Source organism: Microtus oregoni, unplaced genomic scaffold (assembly GCF_018167655.1).
Source record: "Microtus oregoni isolate MIOR12 unplaced genomic scaffold, Mior012 000024F_ref0000369, whole genome shotgun sequence".
Classification (NCBI taxonomy): Eukaryota; Metazoa; Chordata; class Mammalia; order Rodentia; family Cricetidae; genus Microtus; species Microtus oregoni.
The window spans coordinates 30,227,634-30,236,897 of record NW_024543083.1 but is presented as its reverse complement, the minus strand read 5'-3'; the positions used below and the strand labels follow the sequence as shown (position 1 = coordinate 30,236,897).

The 9,264-nt window shown below is 37.1% G+C and overlaps 1 pseudogene; it reads right to left on the bottom strand.

Moving 5' to 3' along the window:
• Positions 1–833: 833 nt before the first annotated feature.
• Positions 834–3,014, bottom strand: LOC121462347 (annotated as a pseudogene).
• Positions 3,015–9,264: the final 6,250 nt, after the last annotated feature.

Below are 9,264 nucleotides of genomic sequence, written 5' to 3'. Positions count from 1 at the left end.
TCTTTCTTCTTCTGAGAATTCTCCTGTTCTGGTCACCCCGCCCATACTTTCTGCTTGGCTACTGGCCAAACAGCATTTCTTTAAAACAGTACAATTGACAAATCTTTACAGGGCAAAAGACCATTGTTCCACAGCACTCTTTCTCTCCTCTGTATGTCCATATCCTTCTCTCCTCTCTCTGCCTCTTTCTATCCTCCGTTCTCGCTTTGTCCTCTGCCTGTCATTGTCACTGCTTCTGTCTCTTTCTCTCTTCCTGCTGGCTTGCTGCCTACAGATCAGATGTAAAGCTAAAGCTGCCAGCTACTGCTCCTGTGCATGCCTGTCTGCTTATCACCATGATGATCATGGAATAACCTTCTAAAGCTCTAACCATGCCCCTATTAAAATACTTTCTTTTATAAGAGTTGTCTTAATCATGTTGATTCTTCACAGCAGTACAATAATAACTCCACCAATGCCATCATATAGTGATTCTGTTCATGGATTAATCCACTATTAGTAAGGTCTATATCTGGATGTGCCCTCATAGACAAAACAACACAAAAACTTGCTTTGGTAATCCCCTAAGCATCTCATAGTCCAACAAATTAGATAATATTAATTATTCATACTGGATATAATCCCATGCCTCTTATTGATGGGATGGTAAACAATTTTCTAGGTTAATTCTATTCTTCTCTGTTGAAATATATACTAGCCTATTCTAGAAGATTTTAAAAAAATTTCAAATTGAAATATATTTGCTTCATTTCCCTTTTTTCTTTCCCTCCAACCCTTCTCATGTGCCCTTCCTTTTGTTTTACCTCAAATTCATGGCCTCTGGCCTCTCTCTCTTTTTTTTTTTTGAACTTTAAACAAAATTTTATTACACAAAGGTTGTCACATAATTGGATACTTCTCTACTTTGTACAGTTATCTCGCTCCACAGAAACGCTGCCTCTGACCTCTTGTCTGGTGGCACAAGCGCCACAGTCCTGACCGTAGCAGACGGACCAGCAGGCCTGCGTGGGTGACTCAAGTTGAAAGCAGGACACTGGTATACGGCTCTTGCACCCAGTATCAGGAATGTACAAATGTCTTTATTCAAAAATGCAAAATAAATTATCTGTAGGCATGGACAATGACAGCAGTAAACCATTATGTATTGTCAATGGGAACCAGTAACTGATGGTTATAGTGATCAGCCAGCCTTCTCTTCATTCTCTTCAGGGGCTTCTCTGAAGGTATCGGTGAGGAACCTACCTTGAGCTTCCTGTCACAGTTCATTGGTAAGGGTAAAGCGCTATTCTAGGAATTAGAACATGCCACCTCCCATTCCCCCTCCCATTCCCCCCATTGCGCCCATTCCAGGGTCCTTCTTTTCTTTAGGAATTTCGGTCACTACAGCTTCTGCTGTCGTTAGCAAGGAGGCCACCCCAGCAGCTTCCAGTAAAGCAGTTCTTACGACCTTTGTTGGATCAATGATTCCCTTTTCCACCATGTTCACAAATTCCCCGAGCATGGCATCATACCCAACTTCTGAGGAACTCTGCAGAATCTTCTCAACTATCAAAGACCCTTCAACACCCGCATTCTTAGCAATGGTCATCGCGGGAATTTTGACTGCTCTTTTAATAATGTCTATACCTATTTTCTGATCCTCATTGGAAGGCTTTAGGGAATCCAAGGCTGGGATGCAGCGGAGCAGAGCGCAGCCCCCGCCTAGCACGATGCCTTCTTCGACAGCTGCTCGTGGTATTGAGTGCCTCTGTAACTCTGTCTTTCTTCTCATTCACCTCCACATCGCTTGTTCCTCCAACCTTCAATACAGCTACACCATCTGAGAGTTTTGCGAGTCGCTCGTTCAGCTTCTCCTTTTCATATTCACTAGTGGTGATGTCGAGCTGCTCAGTGATCTCCTGAATGCGCTTCTCAATTTGAGCCTTGTCACCTTTTCCTTTCAAAAGCATGGCGTAATCTTTAGTGACAATGACCTCTCCAACTTTTCCTAAGTCGTGAGCTTGAATATCTTCAAGGTTTAGATTCAACCCCTCTTCTCCAAACACCGCACCACCATTAGCAATAGCCATATCTTTAAGCTGGTTCTTCCTGTTGTCCCCAAACCCTGGGGCTTTGACTGCCACAACCTGAAGACCCACTTTCAGCCTGTTCAAGACCAGTGTGCTTAGAGCCTCTCTATCAACGTCCTCAGCAATGATGACCAAGGGCTTCCGATGAGCATTGGCAATTTCCAGAGCGGGCACGATGGACTGAACACTAGAAATCTTCTTTTCGCTCAACAGAACATAGGCGTCTTGGAATTCACATTTCTGACCTTTTGATGTGTTAATAAAATACGGGGAAATATATCCTCTGTCAAACTTCATGCCTTCAATAATTTCTAACTCATCATTCAGGGTTTTCCCATGTTTCACTGTGATGACACCCTTCCTTCCCACCTTCTTCATCGCATCAGAAATGATGTTTCCAATGTCTTTGTCTCCATTTGCAGAAATTGTAGCAACCTGAGCAATTTCTTCAGGGGTTGTCACGGGTTTAGATTGTTTTTTCAGTTCAGCAATTACAGCATCAACAGCCAACATCACACCTCTCCGGATTTCTACTGGGTTGGCCCCTTTGCTGATCTTCTCAAAGCCCTCCTTGGCAATAGAACATGCCAGAACGGTAGCCGTGGTAGTGCCATCCCCGGCCTCTTCGTTTGTGTTGTTGGCAACATCCTGAACAAGTTTGGCTCTGATGTTTTTGTATTTGTCCTTCAGATCAATTGACTTTGCCACAGTGACCCCATCTTTCGTTACTTTGGGACTCCCCCTGCTCTGCTCAATAATCACCGTTCTTCCCTTTGGCCCCATGGTAACAGCTACAGCGTCGGCTAAAAGTTCTACACCTTGAAGCATTAAGGCTCGAGCATCTGCACCAAATTTTACATCTTTGGCATAGGCCCGAGTGAGATGAGGAGCCAGTGCCCGGAACACTGGTCTCATTTGGCGAAGGACTGTGGGCAGTCGAAGCATTTCTGCGGGGCGGCAGCGGGAGCGCACGAGGCTAAGCAGGCCGTTGGCGGCGAGTGAGGGCTGGCCTCTCTTTAGTTGTTGTTATATAAATATGTAACAAATCCATCTTCTCATCTTATGTAATGTTACATGTGATGCATACAGGACTGACCACCTGGTTTCAGATAATTAGTTTGGGGGACTCTTCCTTGAAGAAGAACGTTCTCTACATCTCTCAGCATTCCTTAGTTGCCTCTAGTTCTTTGTCTAGGACTGAGATTTCAAGGGATTTCCCACTATAAACTTACCTTGTCTATTGGTTTTGTCCCCGTTCAGGTCTTCCTTAAGCAGCCATGTTGTTGAGACTTTATGAGTATAGCTTCTCTGTCAGTTCTAGGCCATGGAATCTCATTGCAGATAAGTGTTTCCCATAGCTCTGTGGTTGTCACAATCTTTCCACACCCTCCTTTTCAATACTATTTGATCTTTTGGTGCAAAAGTTATAATACATAATACGCATGGATCAGTATAGGTTCTTCCTTTCTGTCTCAGACTCATCTGATTCCCTCTGGGATAACAGGCATACATGACTCTGCAACCCAGCAACATCTCTTGATAACTAGTAGAAATAATTTTAGTATTTTCTTGAAAATTTTTTGAGTAATAATTAGAATCATTGAAATTTCTTTAAAACAAATCAAGGGGCAACCCTTATCTTTATTTCAATAGAGATATCTCAGCCTATATTTTTATAGAACCCAGAACTACCTGTTAAGGGATGGCACAAACAATGAACTGAGCCCTCACACACATCAACCAAGAAAATGACTTACAGTAATACATAAAGTTCAGTGTTGCAGAGTCAGTTTCTCATTTAAGATTCCTTCTTCTCAGATAACCCTAGCTTGTGTTAATTTGATGGAAAAACTGACCAGTACAGGATATAAGTTCCTGAGCATGCATATGAGTTGGCACATGTGTTAAGATTAAAAGATAATTTGCTACAGTCACTCCATTGTTTTCGTCATGTGGGGTGAGAAAGGATGTCAAGTTATCAGACTTGATGGAAAGTATCTTAACCATTCATCTATTTTACCAGCCCCCCTTCCTCTTTTGTGTCATATACCATGTATACATACACATATATGTAAATATACACATGTAGGTATACACATCCACAAAATCCAGGTTCCAGATCTGAGAGGAAACATAGACAATTTGTCTTTCTGTGTCAAGTTTATATATCTTACTATGATAGTCATAGTCATAATATCTTTCCATTTTATGTAAATAGCACAATTTTATTCTTATTTATGGGTAAAAAAAACTCTACTGTATATTTAAATTTTTCTTCATTATTTTATCTGTTGGTAAACAGTAGGATAATCCAACAATTCCACTACAATGTAATAAACATGGAATATCTGTAGTATTCTTTGATTAGTTCTGGTATATTCTCAGGAGTGTTGTAATTGGTTCCTATAGATCAATTTCATTAAAATAAGATCTGAAACATTCAAATCGCTAAAGGAAAACATAGGAATAACAATAGAAAAGTACTTTTTGAATACAATTCAAGGATATCTATATGTGGGTAGTAAGATAGTTCTACTTTAGATTATAGTGGATGAGCTAGTTATCCATTGATGGACTGGGATGTTAAATAAGAGTTCCTTTTCAGTCTCATCCTCCTGGAATATGGTACTGCTTGTTTTCCTGACATTAGGTACTCTGACAAGGTGTTGGAATAGTGTTTTCTTCACGACTGAATGTTTGAGATGTCTTTCCATGTGTTTATCTGTCATTTGTCCTTCATCTTTTTGAAATTTGTCATTGCCCCTTTTTTGATTGGATACTTGGTTTTTATATTTTAGATATTAATCCCTTGTCAAATGTTTAGTGAGCAAAAATTTTACTCATTATGTAGGTCGTTCTCTCTGATGACCTTTTTTCTTTTGCAATGCAAAGATTCTATTTCCATACTCTCGTTTTTCGGTCCTTCAGGCCTTGATTGAATGTTGGAGCCCCTTTCAGGAATTCACACTTCTATCTACAACTCATCTGTGTTGTAGCACTTTCAAAGGTCCAGGTCTTACAATAAGAGGTTGGGTCCATTTTGAATTGGCCTTGGCACAGAGTGAATGGTAGCAATTAGTTTTATTTTTTGATGTATGAATATCGTTTTTCCCAGAAGCGTTTGTTGAAGAAGCTGTCTTTCTCCTTTGTGTGAGTTCGAAACCTTTGTCAAAATTAGATGGCTTTAACTGTGTGCTTTTCTTGGGTCCTCTGTTTTATTCCACGAATCTCTTTGCCTGTGTTGTGTCAAAAAGGCTTTTTCAATGATGACTTTGTAATATAATTTGAAATAAAGCACTGTGATTCCAACAGCATTGGTTTCTCTTCTCAGGATCATCTTCATTATTCGGGATCTTTTGTGATTCCATATGGATTTTACGATTGATTTCTAGTCCTTGCAGAATGCCATTGGGATTCTGGTGGGGATCACTTTCAATTTGTAGATTGCTTCCAGCAATATATTCATTTTCATAATTCTACTGCTAATTAATAAGCATGAAAGGTCTATTTTTTTCTATCTTCAGTGTCTTCAATTTATTTAAGTGTTTCAAAATTTTCAATGTAAAGGCCTTTAAATTCTTCCTTTGTTAGATTTATTCTTATGTATTTTACACACACACATACACACATATATGCGTATATAGGCTATTGTGAATAATGTTGCTTTCCAGAATTCTTGCTGTTCATTTCTAGTATATAAATGATTTTTGTATGTTCATTTTGTATCCTGCTATTTTTCTGCAATTATTTATTAGATCTAAACATTTTCTGGTTGAGTCTTTAGGTACTTTTAACTATAGGATCATATTGTCTGCAAGCATGAACAATTTTAATTTTTTCATTTCCTATTTATATACCTTTGATCTGACTTTCTTCTTGTTATTGGTAAAATTCGAGCACTGTATTCCATAAGAGTGGAGAGAGGGGGCACCATTGTCTTATTCCTGATTTTAAAGGAAGTTATCTGACTATTTTCCTACTACTATAATATTAGCTGTAGGTTTTCTACAGATAGACTTTATCACTTTGAGGTAATTTTATTGTATCCCTAACTTTTTTTTGGCACTTTTATCATAATACTGCGCCGCGCACCGTGCCCCCGTGTCTGCGCTCTGTGCACTGGCACCCAGTTTCCGAGCTTCTGGCAAGGGAGCTGGAGGTTAAAATACACAGACACACACAGACAGAGAGACAGCGACACGGATCATCCTTGAATTCCTCAAGAATGCCCCTTTATTGTGTTCAAGGGCGGATTATATAGAGATAGCCATGCCCCAGCCAAACCCACCAGAAACCTCTCTCCTGCCATTAGGAACTCCTGAAGGTCTCCTGCTCAGAGCAGCTGTGGGCACTCAGATCAGGGGATTACAAGAAATTCAGGATCTGGGTCTCACTGCTCCCAACAAAACTGAACTTGGTCAAAAGTCTTTCCTACATCTCCATTAATTTTGTGTACTCTCTGTCCTGAAGACACCTTGCTGAAAAAATTACATGTTTTGACTTTTATATGTTGAATTAAGCATGCATTTTTAGAATTAAGCCTACTTTTTCATGTATATCTTTTTTATTTTATAGTTGAATTCTGTTTGTAAATATCATAATGAGTCTTATGTTCATATGTATTAAAATAGGTCTTCATTTTTTTCACTTTCTTAAAATTTAGTATAAAGGTAATATTAGCCTTATAAAATAAATTTGGAAATATTTCTTCCTTTTTTGATTCCATAAGAACTGTATCTTTTTAAAAAGATAGCAGTATTGTGTATTATAAACAATATATCTAAAATGAAATTTAAAAATGATATAACTCATTTATGCTTAACTAAGAAGTATAATATATTAAACTAAAATACAGAGTAAAATTGTCAACATACTAATGTATTTAACATGTGTGCCCTTCAATTAGAGATATTATATGCCAAGGAGAGTAAAGTCAGATTCAACACAGCTCCTTAATTTTACCTAATTTAAGTTACTTTCAGCTCTGTTTCAGATTGTTTCATCAAACATTGTAAGAAATATACAAAGTGAGAAGGGCTAAGTTAACTATTACTTTTATATAGTGCCTATATTATATAAGAATTTTGCCCTCTTAGATACTTGCTAGTTTTAACACTATACAAAATGATATAAAACCAAAAGTAAGACGCTAGTACACATTGAAATAAATTGATATAAAAATTTAAAAGATTATTGTAAATTTTTATTAGTACAATTTAAATTATTTGTACCAAAGGATCTGAGAATTTAAGATTTAAAGCATATCTTGCTTCATAATTTTATATAATAGTAGTCTCCATATCCTGCCTCATTTTGAAACAGTGGCAAACAAGATGGCTATTCAGTTTAGCCCCCAGAGATGACCTGAGACGATATCCAAAATCAATCTTAAACTGTGTTTCTGTTTCTCTCATCAAGAAAGCAAGAGTTTATACCTATATATTTAAAATTTTTACTCTTTAAAATTACATTATATACAGTCCACTGATCATGAAATCGATAGGGAAGAAACTAGCAAATTTGCGCAATAACATGCTGTACCGTGACTCCTACTAGGGCTGGGAGCCAAGCATGAGAAAAGTGGCCAAGCCAGAAAGTATGACTGACACACCTACACATAATTCAGATCACTAGCATGACATGAGGGGTGGTTTACCTGCTGGTCATGCATGCAAACACTTGTTTCACATAGCACAGTGAATCCATGTGCACAGACTAATTCTTATGTTCAAGCAAAGTTAGATGTGCTTCTTAAAACTGCCCAGTTTCTAATATGCTGTGCAGTCAAACAAGATATGCCTACGGCTTGAATTCAGGTTGTAGCTTGCCAGTCCACTAGGGATTGTAGCAATCACTACTTCCAGGATTATCTCCATGGGTACAGCTAAAATTAGTGGCCCTTTGGTTGCATTTGGGGTTTTCAATATCCCATCATGCAAATGAAATGAAACAGAAGCCTTATTTCTTGCACACAGTGTCTGAAAAGAAAACGAAAGAGAAGATAAAAGACTTAATTTTCTTGAAGGTAATACACAATTTAGAAAGTGGCATACCACTCAGCACTGAGTTCAGAGTCATTTATATGATATTACTAATATATGCAGTTATCCATGTGTTTATTTGTAATGTTAAGTTTCAAGTATTATATGATATCATTTTATTCTGCATTAATGATAAGCCTATGGGTCACAATTCTTTTGATATTTAGGCTGTATATCTTGTTTTATAAAATGTTTAGAAATATGAAATGTTTCACATAAATTAATATTTAAGTAATTAAATGAGAAACAGGAGATAGGAAAATCATATGTAGTTATTTAAACTTATTTGCATATATGTAAATGATTTATATATTTATGGATATACTATATATGTAATATGTCTGTTTGCAACATTAATCATGTTTTAATCGAGTCCAAATTGTATTAAATAACATTTTAATACATAGTAAGGATTTACTGAATTCTAAAAATCTTTTAAACTTCTCTCAGTTGATTTATTTCTAACACAGAGTCAGAGGGAGAAAGTAAGACTATATATTTTTATGAAATAAAACCTTTCAGAGAACAGATCTATACTAAGGCTTTATCTGTATGACACCAATCTAGAGGTTTGAGTCCCCAAAGTGTACTCATATGACAGCATATCAAATAATTGAGTTTCTGTTCAAAATATAACGATGTCTTTTCCTCTTGAGAAGGATTTCTTGAAGGCTTATCAATATGTCAAGTTCATAAGGATAGACTGAAAATACAATAGACCCATTCTACACTGAATTCAGTTTTTAGGGGTGACAGTTGTGAATTGTATCAAAAGACCACAATGATTTATATCTAAACTTAATGGAGGAAATCCATTGTGCTAAGTCACTTGTCTTTTATCAGTTTTCTTGCTTGTGTTTTAATTTATTTTTTAGTTTTGAAATGATAACTCTAAGTATTTATACTAATACATGTAGTCTGAACTTACTTTTAGACATTTAATAAAGTAAGCTTTCTGTCATATTTCCCAAAGGAAAAGAAAGCATGTTTATTTCTTCAGGGACAGATTGAAAAAAAGGTGATTTATTACAACTGATATCTCAGCAAATGAAATACCTTTAGAAATAAATCCCTTCAAATAACAACACAGTGTCAGGGACTAAATGAATCATCTCTAAGCTGTATTTCCTCCCTTCCCTCTTCTCCTTGGGACC